We start from the raw sequence: 25,329 nt of genomic DNA on the forward strand, positions 1-25,329 counted from the left end.
CAAGGTCGAGTATCTAGGGGCTAGGGGTTAGGAGCCTTAGGGTTTAGGATTAGAGATGAGGAGGTTAGGGTTAGGGAGTGAACAGTAGAGATTTCGGCGTTAGGGTTAGTGGGTTAGTGTTAAGCACAACTGGCCCACGGCCCCCCTAACCCCACACCTCTGAGTCCTGTAGGATGGACAGGACTTGCCCGGGGTCACTCACGAGTGGGGGTTCACCTGGGCCGCTGGTTATCTACCCCCGTCCTGGAACCTGAGAGCAGAAGAACGAAACGTCTGCTCTGGTCACTGACTGTTTCAAATCCACCTCAACCTCAGTCAACGGCTGTTAGGGCCTCAGAAGCCCACAGGGTTTCCTCCTACCATCTGAACTGGAAAGAGGAGTGCTGGCCCCACTTGGCCTGGGCAGCCCGGGTCCAGCACAGGCCTGACTGAGCTCACTCCATGGTCATGTTATGAATTTATACAGAACTTGGTGCAGCGACCTACCAGCCCCCAGGTGCTGCCTCCTGAGGGCTGCTGGGGCCCTCCTGGGACTGCAGGCATCCTTTGTCCCATCTGAGTGGGCATCAATAGACATCAAGTCTCAGGACAGCCCTTGACCTCTGACCATCCAGGCAGTCATCTGTGGTCCTCCAGCTCAAGCCAGTCCGGTCCCTGTCAAGTCTCTGTGGCCAATTACTGAGCTGACCTTGCTGCTGGGCAATTGAACCGCTACCTGGGCAGCACAGACAGCCCTTTGGGATGTTTCAGTTACTAACATGCATGTGGTTGAGAAAAGGTCCTCCCCCTCACAGGCCCATAGCCTGCCAAGTGAGGTAATAACCGTCTAAACATTTGAGTGTGTCCCTGACACAACAACCATACAGCAGACCATGGCCTTGCAATCCTTTGGGCTTCCAGCTGTAACAAACTTCTGATATTCATACTCATTAAGAGTCAGAGATACGGGAGCAACTGGGCCACCCAGTGGACAATTTCACACTGAGGCTGCATGGTCTTGGAGAGCCACGTGCACCCATGTGGTCTCTGAAAGCTGCCAATGATGGATTCCATGATACGGCATAATCCTTGAGCCTCCCACTGTTTCATTGAGCAAGAATTTCCTAACTACCATAGCATTTAGTCTCTGCTCTTTGTAAAGGAGGGAGGAGACTGGATAAATGAGCAGTATTGTTCTTGGGGGATGGGTGAGTCATGTGGCCAGGGGGCAGGTGTGACTCCTGGGCTCCTGCCACCAGAGACATCAAGGAGGGCTGTGCCTTTTGCAAGAGGAAGAGGTTCTTGCTGTTGTGGACACACAGCAAGAGCACTGGATGGGTGGCTGCAGCCCCTGACCCTAAATCAGCCCCTTCCTTCCTTGGCCTTCAGATCCCATAGCTGTGCAGTGGGCCATCAGTGATGTGGAATCTGCCGCTTTCCCCAATCCAGCATCTGTTCTCATGCCAAAGTCCAGAACCTCAGCTTTCCTTTGGGAACTTCTTACCTGTTCCCAGTCCAGTCCAGAGGGTTGATGCTATGTTCCACCCACCTTGAAGATGGGCATATGATCCACATTTAGCCAAGTCCTTGTTCCATCCTATGGGTGCTCTGATGGGTTCAAGGACGATGCTATAATCCAAACCAGGCCAATGACGTTTATTTTATTTTATTTTTTGGCCATACTGTGCACGCGGGATTTTAGTTCCCTGACCAAGGATCGAACCTGTGCCCCTTACATTGGGAGCTCAGAGTGTTAACCACTGGACCACCAGGGAAGTCCCATCCCCTCATTTTCAAAACTGCTATGGATTTAAAGCACACAAGATGGTTGTGATATGAGTGGGCTTTTCAGTATGACTTCTTTGACTTAGAATGTTTTCAATGTTTATCCATGTTGTAACATGGATTATCAGTGTTTCATTCATTTTTTTTATTGTGGTTAAAAATACATAACATGGGGATGGGGGGCAAGTGGAGGGAACGGCCCAGATGCACAGCATTCATGGACCCTCTGGACTGGAGGGACTCGTGAGAGCCGGAGCCCAGAAATCCGGGAACGGATAAGAAACAGCGTCCCCTCCAATTCCCGTGAGCACCCCTTGCTCCATCCTGCGCCCAAATACCTCAGCTAGGCCCTCTCCCCACTCTTGACACTCCAGACTCAGCCGGGACAGACCTCCGCAGCCGCCGCTCCCCACCCTGCAGGAGAAGCTCAGAGGTCCCGTCCCCCTTTCCTCTGAGGGACTCTTTTTGGTGACCACAAAAGGATTGGGTCGCTCAGGACAAAGCTGGTAGAGGAGAGTGGGATGGCTGCGCCCGGCGCGCCACGCTTCCTCCTGACCTTCGACTTGGACGAGACTATCGTGGACGAAAACAGCGACGACTCTGTCGTGTGCGTGCCGAGGCGGGCCAGCGGCTGCCTGAGAGCCTGCGTGCCACCTAGCGTGAGGGCTTCTACAACGAGTACATGCAGTGCGTCTTCCAGTACCTGGGCGAGCAGGGCGTGCGGCCGCGGGACTTGCGCGCCATCTACGAGGCCATCCCCCTGTCGCCCGACATGGGCGAGCTGCTGCAGTTTGTGGCCAAGCAGGGTGCCTGCTTTGAGATTATTCTCATCTCAGACGCCAACACCTTTGGCGTGGAGAGTGCGCTGCGCGCCGCCGGCCACCACGGCCTGTTCTGCTGCATCTTCAGCAACCCGTCGGGGCCCGACCCTTGGGGGCTGCTGGCGCTGCGGCCCTTCCACGCGCACAGCTGCGCTCGCTGCCCCGCCAACATGTGCCAGCACAAGGTGCTCAGCGACTATCTGCGCGAGAAAGCCCACGATGGCGTGGCCTTCGAGCACCTTTTGTACGTGAGCGACGGCGCCAATGACTTCTGCCCCATGGGGCTGCTGGCAGGCGGCGACGTGGCCTTCCCGCGCCGCCACTACCCCATGCACCGCCTTATGCAGGAGGCGCAGAAGGCCGAGCCCAGCTCCTTCCGCGCCAGGGTGGTGCCCTGGGAAACCTCCACCGAAGTGCGCCTACACCTGCATCAGGTGCTGAGGATGTGGCCTGCAGGGGCCACCCGGGCGGGGAGGGGGTGGGGCGGTGGGGGTCGGGAAAGAGAAAGCTAGTTTTATTACTCCCTTTCCCTTTCGTTTTGGTATATCCCTTCAGGATTTCCTGGAATCCCAGGTTGGTCCATTTGGGGACTGGAGGAGGGAGTTGGGAGCTGTCCCCATCTGTGCAGTTAACCCAGCTCGGCTGCCTCCCCCAGTTCCACTGCAAGCGAATTCCGGAGTCCGGCTTCAGCAGCGTGGCGCGCGTATCTGAGCAGGCAGCAGTGTTTCCACAAACCTTGTCCTCTCAGCTGGGAGGACGCGGTTCCCTGTCAGGGTCGAGAAGGAACATGTCCCGCCACGTTGTGGTTAACTGTTGCCTTGGGCTGCGTGGCCTCCCTCCTCCAGTCTTCTGTCCAGAGGACCTAGGCCCCGAAATGTACCCCCCGACCTCCCCCGCATCGGACTCCCCACAGAGAGAGGTGCTCCCTGCCGACGGTCCCAGGCCTAGATCTTGCTTTACCTACTGTGACTTTACACTACACTCCTTGCCCCCCGCCCCCCACCCTGTTAGCATCCCCACAGGATAAAAAGCTAGAGGGAACAGTCACCTCCTGTTGGTGGAAAGAGGTAGCACACTGTCCCGGGGCTCGGGTCTGGCCAGCCAGGGACCTCACAGAGCCCGAAGATGTCTCCTTGCACCCCAGCCTCCTCTATGCAGCAAGAAACCAGGGACTTACCCAAAGTCGCCCCACTGACTGGGCCTTTTGAGTCCCCCTCCTCCCGTATGGAACAGAAAGCCATGATGCTGTAAAGCAGAGCGAGTGGAAACCCAAGGCCCACCTCCCTCTTCTGGAGTTTCAGAGCTGTGAAGGAGGTGAAGGGGCGGAGGTGAGCGAGATGTCTCACGCTGCCGTCTGGGGGATGAGGGCGAGGTGAGCTCTGCTCTCAGAGAGCCCCACTTAAGTGAGGGAGCTGGTCCCCACTCTTGGAGGAGTGCCCAGCCTGGGGAACCAAGACTGAATACATAACAAAGCAGGCAACAGGCAAAAGAGCAGGGTGCGGCCCACCTTCGCAGAGGGGCACAGGGGTCTAGTGTGGAGGGTTCAGTGAGCACCGAGGAGATGGGAGATACTGCTGCTTAGGGCAGGCAGAGGAGGCTCAATGAGCGGGAGTCTTACAAGTGGGTTGCCTTTCAGTCCCTCGGCCCGCTAGCCCTGCAGGGCAATCATTAGGAGGTCATCAGAATTTTATTCAAAGTTGGCACTTGCAGCTGGAGACCCTGTCTTGCATGGCGTAAGGGTCCCCTGTGGGTAAGGCCACCAAACTCCTTGGCTTCCAGTTCTTTCCTGTCTCCAGCAGGCCTCTGGGTACCTCCTCTGTCTTTACCAGGACCCCTTCCCACTGAAATGGGGGGAAGGAACAGACACAGCTCACAGCCCAGGAGGCGTGCCGGGCTGGTCCAGTCTTGACTGGAGCAGGCTTTGGTGTGGGACTCAAGAGGTTCACTCAAGGCGGTGCTTGGGTCAGCATCCCAGAGATCCCAGGTTGTCAGCAGCTGGGCTGCACATAGTTCCCGGGGAAGAATCCAGACCCCTCTGAGCCGATGCCCTCACAGCAGCCATTGGAGTAGCGGCGGGTGATGCAGATAATGGTGCCCTCAGAGAAGGAAAGTTCATTGTCCTTCTGGCGGGTGTATGGGTACAGTGTCATTACTGCAGGGCGGGAGGAGAGGGGTGCCATGAGATGTGCCTCCTGCCCCGCCACAGGGATGCTTGTGCCCACATACTGGACTCTAGGGGGCAATGTGGGGAGTGGGGCAGGAGATGCCTTCTTCAAAGCCCCAGGACTCCTCCCCAGCTGAGCTAATATTCAGTATCAGGCCAGCTGCTTCCCTCCTCTGTGGGGGTGCGGTGGGGTGGAATAAAAGGCTCCACAAGGGTGACAAAGGCCATCCCCTCCACTCCAAGAAACTTCAGTGTTTGAGAGCAGGGCCCCAGGATCTACCCATGTTTTGTAATCTGCTTTCAGCCCCCGTTCATCCTGGTCTTCCCACAATGTCTCTGGCAGGTGCTGGAGGTATTGCTCAGTAGATGCTCTAGTAGGTGTTCAGTAAATACAGTAACATTGAATAGTGTAGACTTGGTCGAGTGAGCCTTGGGCAAGTCACTTAGTTTAACCTCTCAGGCTCAGCTTCGTCTGTTAAATGGGAGTGTGAAGATCCTAGGAGGTGAAGTAAAAGTGAGAAAATGGATGAGAAGCTTTGACTCTGGGGTCTGGTATAAAGCAGGGGCTAAATTATGTTAAAACCCCCCACATAACATAACATTTACCATTTAAATCATTTTGAGCATACAGTTCTATGGCATTAACTACATTCACGTTGTTGTGCAAATAGTCTCAGCATCCACCTCCGGAAGTTATTCATTTTCCCTATGGAAAATTGTGTATCAGTTTCTCTAAATTTTTGCCAACATTTGTTATTTTTAGCTTTCTTGATTGTAGGCGTTTTAGTGTGTGGAGGGGTCGGCGTTGTGGTGTTAACTTGCATTTCATCACGACTAATGACGATTAACATCTCTTCATGTGCTTGCTGACCATTTGTATGTCTTATCTGGAGAAGGGTCTTTTGAAGTCCTTTTTCCATTTAAAACATTGGGTTGTTTGCCGAGTCCCGCCAAGCGCTCCTCCTGGCGGCGTTGGTGTCGATGAGTCCAGCCTGGAGCGGTCTCCGCGCCGCAGGGGCCCGCGCCCCGGGGCATCGCTAGCTGCCTCTCAGGAGAGGAGACGCCCGCACCCCGGCGCCCGTGCCTGGAGCGCCGAGATGGTGCTGCGCCGCGGGGACGCGGCGCCGCCGGGGCGGGTCTTGCTCGGCATTGGCTGCGGGTCACCTGAGCGCGGCGGCGGTCTGCGCGCCTCTCCTGGAGGAGCGTGTCCCGGAAGTGGGCGTCCCGGCCAGAGCGCACCTGGCGCGGGGCCTCCTTGGGGCTCCTCGCCGTCGGCGCCACGCGAGCCAGCGGGGGTCTAGAGGGCCAGCGCCCGGCGGCTGGGAACGACCCGTCCTGTGGGTCCCTGGCACCCCAGCGGCATCCGAGCGCGGAGCGGAGGGCTGCGGACCGCAGGTAAGGGGACAGGGGTTGGTGGGGGTGGGTGGAGGAAGGAACGAGGAATTACACCAGAGCTGTTTGGTACAGGGGCAGAAACAGAAAACTCAGACGTACCACTGCAGAGGCCATGGGAGTTAAGTTGTAAATGCTGCTGGCTTTCAGTAGCCTGCAGCCATTCTCTTCCTGTAGCTGATGGGATACAAAGCTCTACTGGGTTCTTTGCACGGGATAGTCTTGTTTTGCAGAAATTCAGCTCAGAGCCATCCTTGATGTGTAAGTGTAAGGTCGGATCTTAACAAACGGCATCGCGAAACAGAGGAAAGCTTCAAGTGAGCTTTATTAGGGGGCGCTGCCGGACGAGGTTCACTGGTCCGAGAGAAAGGGGCCAGAGAAGTCGCCCCCGGGCGAGGGCTGGGCAAGATTTTATAGGGGAAGGGAAAAGGGTGTGGTGAATCTGGGAGGGCGCAGGGTATTCCTTATCTGGTGGTCTCTTCGGGTGTCGTGGCACTATCTGGTGCCGGTTACATCAGTCTTGGGACCGCTAGTCCCGTCCCTCGAAAGGCGAGAAGGCTGGGCCGCCAGGTCAGTTCCTGGAACTGGGTGGTCTGGAATGTCTCCAGGTCAGTTTCTGGAACTGGGTGGTCCGGAGAGTTTCGGTCTGATGCAACCTGTGAATCTGATTGCGTTCCCCTGCCTCGGGCCAGTTGGCCTTACATCCCGACATCTTTGGTGTAATGGGGCGGCGTTCCGATCTCTGGCTACTTCATGCTGAATGGGGGCGTCGAAAGGGGGGTCGGGCGACCAGAGGTCCGAGGCTTAGGGGAGACCAGTGGGGGTTTCTGTAGGAAGCAAGGTGTAAGGACCGAGGAACATTTGGTTTGTGGCCACCCGAGAGACTTCCTCCATGCGCCGGCGAAGGAACCTAAGAAAACGGGGCAAACATGAGCAAGATACAGATGAGAATTAAGGGGCCTCAGATTGGTGTTAGCCAGGTATAGAGGGTGGATCGCCACCAATCGGGAATTGGGGAGGCGGACTGTTGGCGTTTGCGTTGGAGTTCTTCTCTTAAGCGATGGAGGACGTTTACAGCAGCATTCCTCCTGTAGGAAGAGGCAGGTACCACCTTTGTCGGCCGTCAGGAGATCCAGGGCTCGTCGATTCTGGAGAGCGACTCGGGCTATGGAGGTGATTTGGCACTGGAGAGAGGAGATGGAGGCGGCGGAGCCTTCAATGGCTAGCTGGAGTTTATGTTCTAAGTCGCGGGATGTTGAAACACTATGTGTTAGAGCTCCCCCCCGCCCCGCCCCCGAGGCCTGCAGCGACCAGGGAGGAGGCGAGAGAGATGCCTGCGACCAGAGCAAGAAAGATAGCTCTTTTTTGTTGGGTAAAGAGCGGCGTGATTAGCGAGGAAAATTCGTCTTGGCTATACAGTGTGAGTTGTGGGACGAGAGTAACGGGGATACATGGGAAGGGGGAGGAAGAATTGATCTCTTGTGAGGGAACCATTGCACCACAAAAACATGCCTGGTGGTGCTTCAATTGATGTGTTTACCGTGAGGGATGTGTTGCAAAGAAACCCAGTATCAGGTAGATTTGGGCGGCTGCCATAACAGATAGTGAGATTTTTTTGAATCAAGGAATATGGGGACTTTTAACGGGGAAAAAGGTGGGTTTTGGGATGTGTAGGAAGTAGAATTGAAGGGCTGGTCGAGTGGGACAGCAGCCAAGGGTGGACGGCCAAGCGAGGCACATAGAAAGCAGTTGGAGATGTTACCTATTCCTGTGTGGTTGAGTATCTGTAGTGTTTGTTTGGTCAGTTCGGCTGCTGCTGCTAGGGCCCGAAGGCATGGTTGCCATCCCTGAATGGTTGGGTCTAGCTGTTTGGAGAGGTAAGCCACGGGGCGGTAGGAAGGCTCTACAGGCTGGGCAAGGAGTCCAGTGGCTATTCCGGCCCGTTCATCCACAAAAAGGTGAAAAGGTCAGTTTGGGTTGGGCAGAGAAAGGGGAGGAGAAGATACCAGAGCGTTACGGAGGGTGAGAAAGGCCTGTTGAACGGCGGAAGGAGAGGTGAGGAGTCCTTGAGGGGTTTCCTTAGCGGCTAGATATAAGGGTTTAGTGAGGAGAGCAAAGTTAGGGATTCAGTGTCAGAAAAATCCTATAAGGCCCAAAAAGGAGAGAATTTCCCGGAGGCTGGAGTTCACGGATAATCCGGGTGCGATCGGCTGTTAGATCTTTTGTGGTAGGGGTAAGATGGAGCCCCAGGTAGGTTACAGAAGATACAGATAACTGAGCCTTGGCTGGGGAGACCCGATAACCGCGAGAGCCAAGGTAATTGAGGAGATCTGCAGTATGTTGTCTTGAGAGGCTGAGAGATGGGCTACAAAGGAGGAGGTCATCTACATATTGAAGGAGTGTGCTGGGGGTACCGGAGCAGGAAGTGAGGTCCCGTGCCAGCGCCTGACCGAAGAAGTTAGGACTGTCGCAGAAGTCCTGGGGAAGAACCGTCCAGGTGAGCTGACTGGAAGTATGAGTATGCGAATCCGTCCAGGTAAAGGCGAAGAGGAAATAGGAGTCGGGATGTAGGGGGATAGTGAAAAAGGCATCTTTGAGATCCAGAACCGTAAACTGGGTTGTGGATGGGGGGATATGGGAGAGCAAGGTGTATGGGTTTGGTACTACTGGGTGCAGAGGAATTATGGCCTCATTGATTAGTCGGAGGTCCTGGACCAGGCGATAATCCCCAGAGGCCTTGCGGACAGGCAGGATGGGGGTGTTTCAGGGAGAGTCAGTGGGGATAAGGAGTCCCTGGCTTAGGAGTCTGGTGATAATAGGTTGTAGGCCCCTAAGGTGAGTCTCAGAGATGGGAAATTGGGGCCTTGATGGAAATTTGGAGGGGTTCTTTAGGCGGATGAGGACGGGGGAATGGTGTGTTGCTATTATGGGCTTAGAAGTATCCCAGACTTGGGGATTGATGGGGTTGGTGTGATTGGAAGAGGGGGATAGGAGGGGGAGGGTTCTAGAGACAGGCCGAGAAGAGGAAGCAGGAGTTGGGAGGAGGGGACCTTAGCGTCAAGTCTAACCAGCTGGAGGGAGGCCCCTAAGTGGAAAAGGACATCTCGGCCTAGCAAGGGAACTGGGCAGGATGGTATCACTAAGAAGGAATGAGTAAAAGTGAGTCCTTCGATATGACATGGGAGTGGACTGGTCTGGAGTGGGAAGGATGGTTTGCCATCAATACCCATGACCGAGATCTGGGAAGGAGTAACTGGCCCAGAATAAGTAGGCAGGACCGTATAGGTAGCCCCCGTGTCCACCAGAAATGAGATGGACTTATCCACTACCTGTAGCGTTACCCTGGGCTCGGCGAGGGTAATGGGGGTCTTCGAGTCCGGGTGCCGTCAGTCGTCAGCCAATCCCAGCAGTTCGAGTGGTAATGCCATTGGGTCGGCCCGCCCCCCACGTGGAGACGCTGAGGGAGGGCCAGTCGTAAGGCAGTCACTCTTCCAGTGGCCCGTTAACCTGCAGCTGGGACAGGGCTTAGAAGGAGGTCGGGGATTGGGACATTGGCGAGCCCAGTGGCCTTCTTTTCTGCATTTGAAGCAGGCCCCCGGCGGGGTTGCCTTTTGTGGACCCCATGGATGCTGTGATACATGGGAGATGGCCGGCCTTAGGGCGGCAACAAGAGGTTGGGTTTGGAGGGCCACCTTCTGGTGCATCCGAGCCTGTCAGCTGGATCCTGCCAAATCCTCACGGCCATTGTAGACTTTAAAGGCCATCTTTACCAGATCTCGAATAGGGGTTTGAGGGCCATCTTCTGCCCGTTTTAATTTCTTTCGGATGTCCGGGGCTGATTGGGTGATAAAATGGATGGCTAGGACCGCTGCCCCTGTCGGGATGTCGGGATCCAGCTGGGTGTAGAAAGTTAAGGCCGCTGTTAGGCGATTGAGAAAGATAGCTGGATTTTCGTTAGGTTCTTGGATTATCTCTTTAGTTTTTCAAAATTGACTACCTTATGAGCAGCAGCCTGCATGCCAGCCAGGAGGCACTGGATCATGAGGTCGTGTTTATGACGGCCATCTTGCCCATCCTGATAAGTCCAGCCTGGATTGGTACCAGGTACAGCAGTCACTCCGACAGGCATGGAGTTGTCGGTAAGGTGAACCTGATCTGCATGGTTTCGGGCAGCACTTTGAATTCTCTTTCCCTCTCATCAGGGGTCAGAGTAGAAGATAGGATCACAGAGATATCATACCAGGTTAGATCGTAAGCTTGAGAGAGGTAGCGAAATTATTTGATGTAGCGGGAAGAGTCGGCCGAAAAGGAGCCTAATCGCGTTTCTATTTGAGAGAGAACTTGGAGGGAAAAGGGAACATGAACTCTAACTAATCCTTCCGCTCCTTCTACCTCCCTCAGAGGGCAGAGGAGATTTGGATCTTGGGAGTCGTGAGAGCGTGTATGTGCACTAATTGGCGAAGCAAGGGGCGAGGGAGGAGAAACCGTTGAGGGAGGCGGGGGAGCAGTTGGATGGGCCGGAGCGGCTGCGGGATGAGGAGGGACCGCTTCAGGGTTGGGTGGAGGCTGGAGAGGAGCTCTGGAGGGGGGAGAGGCGAGAGATTCGGGTGGGTCGCCTAGTGGAGAGGAGTCATCATCAAAGGAAATTAGGGACTTGGATGTAGGAGATGCCTGTTTGGCAGGAAAGATCTGGGAAGTGGAACAATCGACGTAGAGGGAGGGGCGGGAGCGTAAATACCAGAAGGCCTGAACATAGGGGACCTCGGATCATTTGCCCATCCTGCGGCAGTAATTATCTAGATCACGGAGGATGTTAAAATTGAAAGTCCCTTCAGGAGGCCATTTGGATTGATTGTCTAGAGGATACTGTGGCCTGACCACAGTGGAATAGAAAATAAGCCGTCGGCAACGGAGAACTTGGGAGAAACCGAGGGCTGTAAAATTGGCTAGGAGACACCCCAGGGGTGTCTTAGAATCTGGTTTCGATTCTGAGGTTCCCATGACCCCCAGTCTGTCCCTGAGTGAATGGAGAAGGAGAGAGGCATGCCTGGTCTCAGTCTCCAATTCACGGCAGGTCGGAGGGCAGTCAGGTGATTGGGACGTCTCCACAGTTCCATAGACCTCACTTGCTATATGGTCGGTCTTTTGATATATGTATTTAATAGGTATTTGTACACGTATGGTAACCCTAATCTTAATTTTTCCATTCACCCCACCTGTCCTTTTAGATAAGCATACTTCTAAGTCTGTGAGTGTCTTTCTCTGTGGAAATATGTTCATTTGTGTTAGTTATTAGTTAACACCTATAAGTGATATCATAGGATATAGGTTTTTGCTGACTTACCGCATGTTCTGTGATTATCTCCAAGCTCATCTATGGTGCCTCGAATAGCAGTGTTTCATTGTTTTCCATGGCTAATATTCTGTTGTATAAATAGACCACTTCTTCTTTATCTGTTCATCTGTTGATGGACCTTTTGGTTGCTTCACTGTCTTGGCTATTGTGAATAAGGCTGCAGTGCAGATTTTGCAGCCCGGGTCTTCTCGATTCAGGTCTCAGGTGAGAGGCCCAGTGGTGTGACTGCTGGATTGAATGGTACCTCAAGTTTTATTTTAATTGCAGCTCCCTTCTGTTCTCATTATTGGCTGTTACCACTTTACATCTCACCAGAAGCTAGAGGGTACAGTGTTCTCTAAAACCCCTTCAATATTTATTGTTTGTAGTCTTTTTGCTGATGGCCAGTTGACTGGTGTGAGTTGAAACCTTTTTGTAGATTAGATTTGCACGAGTCTAATAATTACTGAGGTTGGGCTTTTATCCGTTTTCCTAAAGAGAGTGAGCCAAATTAACCTCTTCATATTATTTTCTTGAAAAATTTGCAGTTTTGAATTTTTTTGGCCATTCCCTACCTCCGCACAGTTGTTTAGGGCGGGTGTCCTTTACAGTCCTGAGTCCTTCTGAATGTTAAGTGACCATTAGCGGTGGGTTTAAAGTTGCTCTTGTGGGAAATGGCCACAAGGCGGCAGCATTTCTACATTTCCAACTCTGGGTTTTTGGGCAACGGAGCTTTCCTGGAAATTGTGTTAGTAAGCAGCAAATTAGAGTGGAATGTGCCAGCGCAAAGCCCCAAGAGCATATATATCCTAAATTGTTGTTTGCTTTTTAAATTTAATTTTTATTAATTATCAGAGCAAATTTGATAAAAATGTAGATTCTCCTAGGTGTACAGTCTCTGGTTCATCCTATCAATGTATCTGTCTATTCCTCTTTGGATCCTTTCCCGTGTATGTTATTATAGAGTGTTGAGTAGACCTCTCTTCGTATTCCATAGGTATTGTGTGATTATATATTTCATATGTATTAGTACATGTCTGTTAACCCCCATATCCTAATTCATACATTCCTTACACCTTTCCATTTGGTTAAACATAATTTGGTTTTCTGAATCTATGTGTGTCCTTCTCTTGGAAATTATTTCATGGGTATCAATTTTTAGGTAACACCTATAAGTGATGTCATAGGATGTCTGTCTTTCGGTTTCTTTCTTACTTCATGTTGGGTGATTATCTGTAGATCCTTCTATGGTGGTGCCAACGGCACTGTTCCATGCTTTTTCATGGCTAATATTCCATTGTGTACATGGACAACTTCTTCTTGGTGCAGTTTTCTGTTGATGGATATTTTGGTTTCTTCCAGGTCTTGGGATGGTACATGTTGCTGCAGTGCAGGATTGCCAGCCTGTGTCTTTTTGATTCTGGTCTAATCAGGTGATAACCCCATGAGTGGGCCTACAAGATCACATGGTAGCTCCATTTTTACCCCTAAACGCACCTCCAATCTGGTCTCACTACTGGCTGTTACCAGGTTTCATCCCACCAGCAGCTAAAGGGTATACAGTTCTCTAAAACCCCTTCAGCATTTATTCTTTTAGACCTTTTTTTGCTGATAATCATTCTGACGGCTGTGAGGTGAACGTTTTCGTACACTGGACTTGCATGGCTTTATTAATTCCTGATGTTCAGCCCTTTTCCGTTCCCAATTTTTTAAGAAACAAAGAAAGGAAAAGAAACAGAAGCCAAATGTGCATAAATTATGCCTCTTGAAACTGTCGGTTTGAAATATGGACGTCTTTTGAATTTTTGGTCTATATAGGACCCCAGGATTTGTTTTCAGGGCAGGTGTCATTTACAGGCCTACAATGATTTTGAATATCAACTGACCATTAGCGCTGGGATTAAAGCTGCTGTTGTGTGAAACGGCCACAAGGTGGCAGCAGTTCTCCTTTACCAAATCTGGTTACTAGGGCAACAGAGCCTCAATGGAAGTCGTGTTCTAGGTTATAACTTAGAATGGAATGTGCCAGGAGAAAGCCCCTCAAGTTTATGTCTCACTACTTCTTGTTCGTTGTTTTTATTTAATTTTTATTTTTTATCACAGCAAGTTTGATTACAGTGTTTGGCTTGTTCTAGGTGTGCAAGATGTGGTTCTTTTACACATAAACATATGTCTATTCTTCCTGGGATCCTTATCCCATGTACGTTATGACAGAATGTTGAATAGTCTTCTCTTGGTATTCCGTAGGTCTTTGGTGATTATATATTTCACCTGTGTTTGTATACGTCTGTTAACCCCAATATCCTAATGTATCCAATCCTCACACCTTTCCATTGGTGAACCATAAATTTGTTTAATGAATCTCTGATAGCCCTTCTCTGTGGGAATATCTTCACTGGTATCAATTTTTAGGTAACACCTATAAGGATATCATACGATATGTGTCTTTCTCTTTCTGACATACTCCAGGTTGTGTGATTACATCTAGAATCATCTACGGTGCTGCACAGGGCAATGTGTCCTTTTTTTCCTTGGCTAATATTTTGTCTGTACTTGTACCAGTTCTTCTTTGTCCACTCATCTGTTGATGGACTTTTTGGTTACTTCCATATCTTGGCTATTGTAATACTGTGCAGTGCACATTTGCCTTCCTGTGCCTTTCCAATTCTGTCTTCTTTGGTTATAGGTCCAGGAATGGGCCTGCTGAATGATATTGTAGCTCAACGTGTACCTTTTAAAGGCATCTCCATTCTGTTCTCATTAGTGGATCTTTCAAGGGTACGTCCAACTGAAACTTGAGGTTATGCATTTCTCCACAAACACTTCAGCATTTATTGTTTATAGGTTTCTTGCTGATGGTTATTCTGAGGTGTACCAGCTAAAACCTCTTTGTAGCTGAATTTGCGTGTGTCTCATAATCCGTTGAAATTAAGCTTTAAGGCATGTCCATTTTATTTTTCAAACTGTGATTACAGCTTAGCTCTTCAAAGTGTTTTCTTAAAGTATGAGTCACATTTTGAAATTTTTTGGCCATTACCTCCCTCAAGGCATTTTGTGGGCAGGTCTCATTTACAGCCCTGCAGTACTTGTTCACATGAAGTGACCATTAGCACAGGCTTTAAAGCTGCTTTTGCAGGTAACGGCCAGAGGGTGGCAGCCTTTCTACGTTCTCCACGCTGGTACTAGGGAAACAGACCTTCCTGCCAGTGGTGTTCCTCGGTTATAAATTAGAGAGGAATGTGCCCGGATAAACCCCCAAATGCTTACGTCTCCTTACTTATGTTTGTTTTTAAATTTAATTTATACTTTTTATTGGAGTAATATTCCATTGTGTACATGGACCACTGCTTCTTGGTGCACTCCTCTGTTGATGGACATTTTCGTTGCTTCCAAGTGTTGGCTATGGTAAGTATTGCTGGAGTGCAGAATTGCCAGTCTGTGAGGTTTTGATTCTCATTTTCTCAGGTGACAGGTCCAGCAGTGGGTATGATTGATTGCCTGGTAGCGCAATGTTTCCCTTTTCAAAGCACCTCCATTGTGTTTTCATTAGTGGCTCTTACCACGTCCCCCTTAGAACGGAGGGTACGCACTTCTCCACAATCGCTTCAGCATTTATTGCTTGCAGCATTTGTGCTAATGGCCATTCTGACTGCTGTGAGCTGATAGGTTTTTGTAATTTGGGTTTGCGTGTCTTTACAAATACCTAAAATTCATCATTTTTCCAAGCCGTTTTTGTTTCTGTTTAAAAAAAAGGAGAACAAAGTGTGCATACAATATACCTCTTGAAATTGTCTTCTTGGAAGGTTGCCCTCTTGAATTTCCTATTCGGTTTTCGACCCCAGGAATTTTTTGGTGGACAGGTGCCATTACAGAACTGCACGTTTGGTGAATAGTTAGTGACCATTAGCAGTGGGTTTAAAGCTGCTGTTGTGTGAAACGGTCACAAGGAGGCAGCATTTCTCCATTCCCCAATCTGGGTAGTAGGGCAGGAGAGGCTTTCTGGAAGTCGTGTTCCTAGGTTGTAAATTAGAATGGAATGTGCCAGGAGAAACCCCCGTACGTTTATGTCTCATTACTTCTTGTTGGTTGTCTTAATTTTTGTAATCGGGGTAATTATTAGAATAATGTTTGTCCTAGCTGTACACAATCTGGATCATTTGTACATTATATATGTCTATTCATATACAGATCCTCTTCCCATGCAAAATATTACACAGTGTTCCGTAGACCTCCCTTGCTATATGGTCGGTCTTTGTTATGTATTGGTATACATAACACTGATCTTCATTTATCCATTCCTCCCACCTTTCCTTTTAGATAAGTATAATTTTTTCCTACAGCTGTGAGTGTCTTTCTCTGTGGAAATATTTTCCTGTGGGTCAGTTATTAGATAACACCTCTAAGTAATATCATAGGATATAGGTCTTTTGATTTCCAACTTACCTCATGTTCCATGATTATCTCTAGGCTCATCTGTGGTGCCTCAAAGAGCAGTAATTCATTGTTCTCCATGGTGAATATTCCATTGTGTACATGGACCTCTTCTTCTTTATCCATTCACCTGTTGATGGACATTTTGGTTGCTTCACCATCTTGGCTACTGTGAATAAGTCTGCAGTGCAACTGATACAGCCTGTGTCTTCCCGATTTTGGACTTCTCAGGTGAGAGGCCTAGCGGTGGGCCTGCTGCGCCGAATGGAAAACGTAGGGAGTAACCAGGCAAAGTCAGTTACCATGGCAGCCCTGGGAAAAACATTACCAAGTGACACTAACACTCCCAGGAGCCTACATTTGTTTCCACAATAAGTAAACCTTTCTCATTTCTAAAGTACTATACTGTGAAATATGCATCTCAGTCAGAACTAGAGGTTACTCAATGTCTGCTGTGATCGGAGGAAAAGAGAAGGGCCTTACACAGTATCTAAAGCAATGACACGAAGAAACTAGGGGCCACGGGCAGAGACACACAGGCTCAGACAGGCTCCTATCCCTATGACATTCGGAGGAGATCACGTTGTAAGGGCTCAAGCACGAGAAAGCAGCCACTAACCAGCTACCCTGTCTCAAATATTTGGAGAAAGTCAATGCAAATACATACCTATGTATTATTCTTTTCTGATCATTCTTTCAGTGTAGCCCTTCTGGCTTTGTGCAAAGCGATTCTTTGTTTTGTACCTGAAAAATGAGTGGCACATGTAAATGGATGAAACATGTCACAGCAGACATCCAACGAGCACTTCAGCTAACGAACGAGGAGCTCCGGGTTCTGGGAAAGAATCGTAAAAGTGGTGTAGAATCACAGTATCTTAGAGCATCCTTTATATCAACTCCCCTCTATCATACCACCAATCAGTGGTCATCAGCCTATACATGAACTTTACAGTGACAGAAAACCCAGCACTCTCTAGACACATATACGCACTTCAAGTTGTTACAGCAGTCTATATCAAATTCAGAATCTGACTCCCTGTCACGCATCAGTCCCAGTCTGCCTTCTGCAATGGTACACCCCATGGCACACCTCATCTCTTTTCCATCTGGCACATTTCCCAAACACATGAGGACAATTTTGTTCTTCCTAAAGCTCTCTTCTCCCACGTCACCCTCCTAAATCACTCCTTCCTTCCTGTGTTTATGACTTTGAGGAGCCCCCAAGGTTTTCTCATCCCAAGGCCATGACAAGCAATGGCATCAGTGTGCCTGCTACAGATTCTGGGAAAGGGGCAGGGCCACACAAGGGTCTGGCAAATGTGACTGACTACCTGAAGGGAGAGTACATGGGACAACCTCAGCCTCTCTTCAGTCCTCAGCCTCTATCCAAGGTTTCTCCATAGCACACTATTGACATTTTGGGCCAGATAATTCTTTTGGGGTGGTGGGGAGGGCTGTCCTATGCCTTGTACGATATGTAGTAGCATCCTGGCCACTACCCACTAGATGTCTGCAGCACCGCCCCACCCGCCCCCACACCCCGGATGTGACAAAGAAAACTGTCTCCAGCCATTGTCAAACGTTCTGGAGGACGGGTGATGGCAAAATCACCCTCACTCAGGAGCCACTGCTCTTTCCAATGACTCTGTTCACCCATGAGGACTCAAAACCCTCTCCTCTGCTGGCTTAGCATTCAACTCTCCAGAACGTCTATCGTGTATCAAAATGCTATTTGAAATTTGATAGTATTTATCTCTATAACGGTGTCTGATGAAAGTAAAACCCTTTCGCCAGATGTTAAGAACCTCCCAGGTGATTAATCCACGTTTACCTTATCTCCTACCCAAGACACTGGAAATTACAGAAATGATCGGACACCCATTTTCGGTATCCGTTCAGGAAGTACCTGTTGTCTAAGGCTTTTTGGCAACCTGAACAACTGAATTAAAGTAAAATATTCTGCCTGACCGTGGCTTTGTGAGACAAGACACAAACCTGTAGCAGGACCCTCCTCTCTGCTGTTTACGGAATTGAGGTATCTGACTGGAAAGCCGTTGGAGGTGAACTACCCAAGAAAGCAGTGGGTTCAGGATGAGAATTTGGAAAGGGTGACAAGGGAGGGGAGAATGAACCTCAGCTGAAAAGAAAGGGGAAAAGTACCAAGAGATGAGTTCTCTTGACTGAAGAGAAGATACGCTGAAAGCCATCAGCTTGCCCTCGGGGCCCTCAGCTCTCTGGGGAGCTCTAAGGGAAGGGTGAGCCTGGACCTACGACTCCGGACTCCTGGTCTCGGCCCCCAGGCCTGACCCATTCACTCAGACTCTCAATAAATACTTGTATTCAAAGACCTTACACGGGGACCACATCTGGGAAAACATCGCCGCACCCTCATCGTAAGTCACAGGGGGAGACCCGAACTGGCCAAGCCATGACAGGAGCTGTGAGGGCGACAAAAGAGCACAGCAGGGATCGGACATCGGATCGCCAGAAGCCCTCCGCCCTCCTGGTTCGTAATGCCAGGGCCCCATCGCCGCGTATCGCCGGACCCCGGTCCTGCCTCCGTCGCGCACCCTTCCCCAAGGTTGGCGGGGGTCTGGAGTCACCATCCCCGGTTCGGACCTACACACCTCGCCGCTGCTGAGCTCTACACATCCCGCTCCTTCCACACAGTTCGCTGAGTCCGCGGGCCTTACTGAGCCGCGCCGGCCACCGTCTGCGAGGCCTTGGCGCGCCTGTGACGTCACTGTCGTGCGCCTCTCCCGCAACGAGGGGCGTATGGCTCTCGCACGGCGGCTGCGGCTGTTGTCGCTCGCGGCTCGGTTGCTTCTGGCGCCTCGCCGGGACCTGACGGTCTGCGGTCCCATCGAGCCCCTGCCCGTGGTGCGCATCCCGCGGGCTCTACAGCGGCGGCAGGAAGAGCGGCAGAGTGGGCAGCGGGCCCCCCCCGCGCCCGATGCTGGCGCGTCCTGGGCTGACGCTGATGTCAGTGCGGCGACCCGACTTGAACCAGCCGGCTCACCTCACGCTGGGCTCTTGGAACCCGCGCCACTCTCTTCGTGGGGCTGGAGGAATCGGTGCACCCACGCGGACCATTTCTCCATCGAGTGCGCGCAACATGAGGCTCCAGCGCTGCGGAACCTTTCGCCCAAGGGCAGCTGCACTGAAGTGTGTCTGGAGCTCCCCGTTCTGAGCGCGCTACAGGAGGCTGCTCCCGAAGTTGTTCGGCCCACAAACGTGCAGTCGAGTACCATTCCCCGACTTCTTCGCGGCCGCCACATTCTCTGCGCCGCAGAAACCGGCAGTGGCAAAACTCTCAGCTACATGCTACCTCTCCTTCAACGGCTGTTGGGCCAGCCAAGGCTGGACCCCTGTCGTATCCCTGCTCCTCGAGGCCTGGTTCTTGTGCCTTCTCGAGAATTAGCCGAACTGGTACGTGCCGTGGCCCAGGCCTTGGGCAGCTCCTTGGACCTCCAGGTGCGGGAGTTAGGGGGAGGCCATGGCATGAGGAGGATCCGGCTGCAACTGTCCAAACAACCTCCAGCAGATATTCTGGTGGCCACTCTGGGGGCTCTGTGGAAGGCCCTGTAAACTCAACTGATCAGCCTGGAGAAGCTCTCCTTCTTGGTGTTGGATGATGCAGACATGCTGTTGGATGAAATCTTCCTGGAACTGGTGGATTACATCTTGGAGGGGAGCCATATAGCAGAAGGCTCAGCTGACATAAAAGACCCCTTCAATCCCAAAGCTCAGTTAGTGCTGGTGGGTGCCACATTTCCCGAAGGTGTAGGCCAGCTGCTGAGTAAAGTTGCCAGCTTAGACTCTTTAACCCCCGTTACCAGTGACAAGCTCCACTGCATCATGCCTCATGTCAGACAGACATTCATGAGGCCGAAGGGAACAGAGAAGGTGACTGGGTTGGTACAGATCCTTAGGCAGCATGACAGAGCATATAGGACTGGCGCCGCAGGAACTGTTCTGGTGTTCTGTAATTGCTACAGCGCTGTGAACTGGCTGGGGTATATATTCTGGATGACCACAAAATCCAACACTTAAGACTGCAGGGACAAATGCCAGCCTCAATGAGAGCAGGCATCTTCCAGTCCTTCCAGAAGGGCTCCCGAGACATTCTTCTCTGCACAGACATCGCCTCTCAGGGCCTGGACAGCACCCAGATGGAGCTAGTCATCAATTATGATTTCCCTCTCACCCTGCAAGACTACATCCACAGAGCAGGGAGGGTGGGCCGGGTGGGGATCGAGGTGCCAGTCACTGTCATCAGCTTTGTGACCCATCCCTGGGACGTGAGCCTGGCTCAGAAGATTGAACTGGCAGCTTGCCAGAGGAGAAGCCTTCCAGGACTGGGGTCCTCAGTGAGAGAGCCTTTGCACCAGCAAACCTTATTGCAGCAGGCTTATATATGATGCCATAACAGGGACCTTTCCCTCTGTGCTGGATGGGTGAGCACACTTGTCAGTAGGGTGCTCTGGGCTGCCTAGTCACTTTCTGAAGACCCGGGCTGCTGTCTGGCTTCAAAAGGTAAGTTGCTGGCCAACACTTGAGGGTGAACTACTGAGCTTGGCTCTCTGTAGTCTTTCACGTGAAGAATGTCGATCTTGGCTCTGTATTATGTCATGGTTTCTAACAATAAGCGATGTTTCTATGGGTTCCCCTTAATAACAGTTTCCACTGGGGCAGAATTCAGTAGACCCTGAGAAGATTCACACTCCAAACTACCACACTTAGGACGAAGGCTCTTTCAATTGATGTTTTAGTTTAAATTTTGTTTCCTGCCCCCAAACATCCATTAAGCCTCCAGGAGAAGGAAAAGGGGATGTGACTAGCAATAAAGAGAAATTTTCTTCACAACAATGGCCATGGCAAGCTTAGGCACTTTTGGTGAAATCTCTCTGGGAAGTACTGGCAGAGGAATAAAAGGCAAAGTGACACAGAAATATTGCTTGGTGTGCATTTCCAGGCTCTGCCTTCTTTCTCATCTCTTGGTGGCAGGTGGAGGAAGAGAAGAAAAGGTTAAACTTTTTTATAAACCAGCAGAATAAGCTTATAACATCCTCTCACTATCTCTGCATAGGTTCTAGTCTCTGCAGCATTATATAAGCTTTGCCCAATGTAATGAACTGTTGAAAGTCAAATGTAATACTTCACCAAACAACTTAAAAATGCGCACTGGAAAGGGTTAAGTTGCAGAGAACACAAATGGACCCAGAGCAACCTTTGCCGAAAGAGAATACTGTGCTAAATGTACAGTCATAGCTCTTTTCCATATGAAGAAACAGTCAGAAGGATAAAAGAACTTGGTCAAAATCACACAAGTCAGTAGGAAAGAATCTGGTTTGTCTGTCCTCAGGGTTGTGTTCTTTAACCACCAGGCTAGCTTTTCTCAAATCTGATTCATGCATAGAATAACTATACACCTCTGCTTGCCTTGAATATTCCGTTTATACATATGCCTGCTGCAGTTTTTAATATTGCCCACTTTGACTCCCAAAAGCAACCGAGAATACACAATAATTTGGTCTCTCTATCCATGGACCACTGTGGTGGGACTGCCCAGGAAGCTTATGAAAAGTGCAGCTTCCTGAGCCCTACTCCAGATCTAGATAAGTTTTCTGAGGGTTGGCTCAAGAATCCAGGTACAAGGCTTTTTAAGTGGTTTGGTGGAACCCCCCAGGTGATTCTCTCGCTCTCTTAAGTTAATAAACCGTTTATTCTGCCTCCCCCAGATGCCCAGCCAGGTCCTGTTAAGGTAGGAGTCCCCACACCACATCAGAGGGATGCTCCCAGCCAAGTAATCTCCGGAGCCTTGGAGATTCTGAATGGTCTCATGCTGGCCCACCTGCCGTGACAAACCTCCGCCAGAGCATTCCCCTTCACATTTTACCTTCTACCACTCCCAAAGGCAGTCTGCTCCAATGAGGCCTGACTTCGTCTGTCCTAACGGGCACCCACTGATTCAAGCAGTTTAGGGATAGAAGGTGCTGTGGTTCTCAACCAGGGTAAAAGGGTAGTCCAAGCAGTCTCTACCTCATGGGCACATCCCCTCTGCAACAGCCCCAGTAAACGAAGGTCCCATCTTCGCTTTTTCAAGGTCGGCAACAGGGAGTCCCCTCCTAAAGAAGGTTCTCTCTCATTGCCACACTATCAAAAGCTGCCCCAGATGTGGTTCCTTCCTGTGGGCCTGATCAGGCTAAGGGCAGAGTTGTCTCTTTCCTTCTCTGAGTCGGACCAAGTTGTCTTACTAACCCCTCTTCACAGTGTTGACCATGATTTTCACGGGGGCTGCTGCTGAGCCTTTATCTCATCCTTTCATGGTGGAGAGAGAGAGGATTATAATGATTTTTACTTCTAGGGGAGAGGGGAGTGTAATGATTATGTTGTCATTTTGTATTATGTCCTTTTGTCATGAATTTGTTTTGAATTTCATATTAAAATGGGCCCACCATTCCCACTTTGTGAGGTCATTCAGCACCCTCATTTTGCACCTTTAACATCTCTCTCAGTATCACTTGGAAATGTTTGAAACGGCATGAGCTTGTCCTCACATTCCTATCAGCTGTAAATCCGGAGCCCCGACATGAACGTAACCATTGAGCAGAACCCCTCTCCACTAGCTGTGTAACACTGGGTAGGCTCCTTAACATCTTGGTTTTTCTAAGCCCTCAGGTGTAAAAATGTGAGGGTTCTATGAATTTATATTTGGGGCAGGACAAGGTCGAGAAGAGTGTGTCTTTGCTTGTATTTTTCCAAACTGGAATGTCTTCCCTCTCTTCCCCATGGGTCCAAATCTCACTTGTCCTTCAGGCCCACTGCCAAGGAGCCTTCCCTGATTCCCCAGTCCACACAATTCTCTGCCTCTTAGGGTCAGTGCCATACAACCTAGCTGTCTCTTAACGTTAATCTTGCCTCTCAAGCCAATTTCAGAATGTGGGTCTCTCTTGCCCTCCTGTACCAGCCCACCTGCACGCCCCACGTGGGGTGTCTACTAGACTAGGGCATGGGTGGGGAGGCCCAGGTGTGAGGGGCCAGGCAGAGTACCTCTGCCTCCACCCTGCTCTCCTCCACAAAACTGCCCCTCCTCCTGAAGCCTGACCGCAAGTCACAGGTTCCTTTTTATGACCTCACTGGGTAGTGATGACCTCACAGGCCTTCTCACAGTTTCCATGGCAGCGTAACTATGGAAACGTGCTGCTCTCAGAGAAACTTCCCTACCAGTTCTCCACCAGATACCAATCTCTTTGGTTGTCTGAGAGAGAATGTCTGACCGGATCGTCTATATTTACTCAAACCTGTGCTCTGTTCCCTGACTGGGCAGCGCAGCAGGTACACCGAGACCGGGCACCTGTAGAAGAGGCATGGTGTACACACAACCTCACCTGGCTGCCACATGTTCCTGTGGGGCTTGCCCACTACGTAAACCTCAGCACTTTCCCAGCTGTAAGTAATACCAGTGACCTGGGACACCTTCAGGGTCCCACAGTGCTCACTGCTGAGGACAAGTGAAAGGTCATCCCTGAACTAGTGTTCAGGAAGCTTCTGATCTTTATAAATGTAGCCTTCCGCTTTGGGCTACAGGATGCTTCTACTCAGACCCTTTCCTGATTGGCCTCTTAGCAAAAGACAAGCGCATTTTTGTTGGCAGATGGTAAACGGAGCAGTTGGAACCGCACCTTCAAACCCAGGCGCCTCTGTGCTGCCATGTACACATCTATATCGGTCCCCTCAGACACATCCCATACTGAGCTGCTGAGTACTAGGGGAGAGGGTGGTGCCCTATTCATGGGAAGACCGGAAGGACCAAGGGGGGTGATGAAGCGCTAGTGAGACTGGAGGGCTGAGCAGATGGTGTCCCAGGAGGCTGGGTGGATGTGAGCCTACACTTGGTACCCAGAACCCGGTTCTGAGTCTCCTGATCACTGTGCCTCAGTATTTGGCCTTGTTCTAATCTAGATAAAAGTATCAGAGGGCTAGAGTTCAGTGTGGTTGTAACAGGCAGTATAAATGGGGCCCAAGAGGGGTTGCCAAAGTGGGAGGGGTCCTTAACCAATTTATATTAGGTTATCTTTTTCCAAAACTTGAAAGACGTTTCCATTAAAGCCTCAGAAGTGACACACTGCAAGAAATGTTTTCTCTGTTGTGGAAGGGAGAGATGGAGAGGATCATGATTGCAATTTCTTTCGGGTTCTACTGTTTTCCCTGGCAACGGTGAAGAGACTACCTCACCTGATGCAGCCGTAGGCTCTAGGAATTGCTTTTGCAGCCAGTGTCCCTTCTCTAGGGACTCATAGAGGTGATGGGCCAAGTCTGTGTTTGGGATGTCAAGTAGATTAAAGGTCTTCAGCCAGAAACTGGGAGAGACATGAGAGAGGGAAATTCTGGCAGGAGACTGTGTACAGCAGAAGTGACTGATCAGTTCTGATTTTCTTTGCAGCAGCTGTGGCTCCCATTTCTCCCCCTAAACCTGGTCACTACCATGTCCTCAACCGAGGGTGTGGAGAAACGCAGTTGGGCCGGCATGGGGAGACATACTGCCTGGTTGGTGGCTACCGGGCCTACGGGGATGCTCCTTTGGCCATGCCAGCAAAGGCGGAAGCCGAGAAGCCAGTCCCCAGATGTGCTCCCGAGAGAAAGCACGCTCCGGAAGAGTCGGACGAAGATCTCGGTTGCTCCAGACCCAAAATCCGGCGATTGTAGCATGGTACCAGGAGGCGGACTCCACAGAATCTTGCTGGCTGAACCATTCTGAAGACAGGGCAATGGTTTAACTGCCTAAGACAGCGAATGCCTCTTCCTGCAGTGACCCCTCCCGCCCCCTCCCCCACTGCCCACTACCACAGATTAGAACCTGCGTCGTTCTGTCTGAGCCTTCCTCAGCCAGGAGCCTCCCTGCACACTAAATGGCCATAAGCCAGGAGCCTCAGAAAGTGAGGTTTGAAATGAGAGTCTGCCCTGAACATCCCAGGGCGGAAGCTGGCCTGGAAGAAAACCTGGCATTCCTCTGCTCAATCCTCACGGGCCCCTTTGTGAGCTGGAGAAAGTGAAGTTTGCACTTTGCGAGCCGAGGAGGATGCAGGAGCAGAGACAGGGTGCAGAGAAGCCTTAGCAGTCTACCACATGGGCTCCTGCCCTGAGCCATTGTCAGCGGCCACCACCACAAACCAGGGGGGAGCTGGCCTTTTTGAAACTGAAAGCAGCAATCTGTGGCTTCCCAAAGAGCCTCCTGCCTGGGGTCTCAGGAGGCAGGACAGAGAGGCCCAGGAAGCCCTGCTCCCTGAAGCAAGAACAGGATGGAGAGTCAAGCAGCACGTACCCCGCCCCGAGGTTCACATGCTCCTTTATTGCCAGCCCTTTCTGTCCCCAGTGGGGTCCCTTACTGCTCAATAAAATGTTTTTCTGTAACAGATTTG

At 50.8% G+C, this 25,329-nt stretch overlaps 2 long non-coding RNA genes and 2 pseudogenes across 11 annotated transcripts in view; 2 read left to right on the forward strand and 2 right to left on the reverse strand.

Moving 5' to 3' along the window:
* Nucleotides 1-1,923: 1,923 nt before the first annotated feature.
* On the forward strand, nt 1,924-3,117 carry LOC308611425 (phosphoethanolamine/phosphocholine phosphatase-like; annotated as a pseudogene). The gene has a single exon. The product of its transcript is annotated as a phosphoethanolamine/phosphocholine phosphatase-like (transcript).
* A 1,490-nt stretch (nt 3,118-4,607) lies between these two features.
* The window catches only part of LOC308611428, a 54,496-nt gene continuing 33,774 nt past the window's right edge, over nt 4,608-25,329 (reverse strand). The window contains exons 2-4 of one of the 8 annotated variants that reach the window (XR_014014898.1): nt 16,575-16,651; nt 15,920-16,162; nt 4,608-5,245 (exon numbers count right to left, since the gene is read on the reverse strand). This is a non-coding gene — a long non-coding RNA (uncharacterized lncRNA). Of the gene's footprint in view, nt 5,246-6,151; nt 7,326-9,508; nt 9,599-11,527; nt 11,726-14,724; nt 15,215-15,919; nt 16,163-16,574; nt 16,652-25,329 lie in introns of those variants that run through there. The other 7 variants (XR_014014899.1, XR_014014900.1, XR_014014901.1 and 4 more) reach the window with 7 other exon arrangements.
* On the reverse strand, nt 17,901-18,579 carry LOC308611429. Its single transcript, XR_014014906.1, has 2 exons — nt 18,535-18,579; nt 17,901-18,345 (listed from the first exon to the last, which is right to left on the reverse strand). It is a non-coding gene; the product is annotated as an uncharacterized lncRNA (long non-coding RNA).
* Nucleotides 18,599-24,960, forward strand: LOC308611427 (putative ATP-dependent RNA helicase DDX28; annotated as a pseudogene). The gene is made up of 2 exons (XR_014017893.1): nt 18,599-20,443; nt 24,354-24,960. The product of XR_014017893.1 is annotated as a putative ATP-dependent RNA helicase DDX28 (transcript).

This window comes from Mesoplodon bidens (genome assembly GCF_964165515.1).
Source record: "Mesoplodon bidens genome assembly, contig: HAP1_SCAFFOLD_300, whole genome shotgun sequence".
Classification (NCBI taxonomy): domain Eukaryota; kingdom Metazoa; phylum Chordata; class Mammalia; order Artiodactyla; family Ziphiidae; genus Mesoplodon; species Mesoplodon bidens.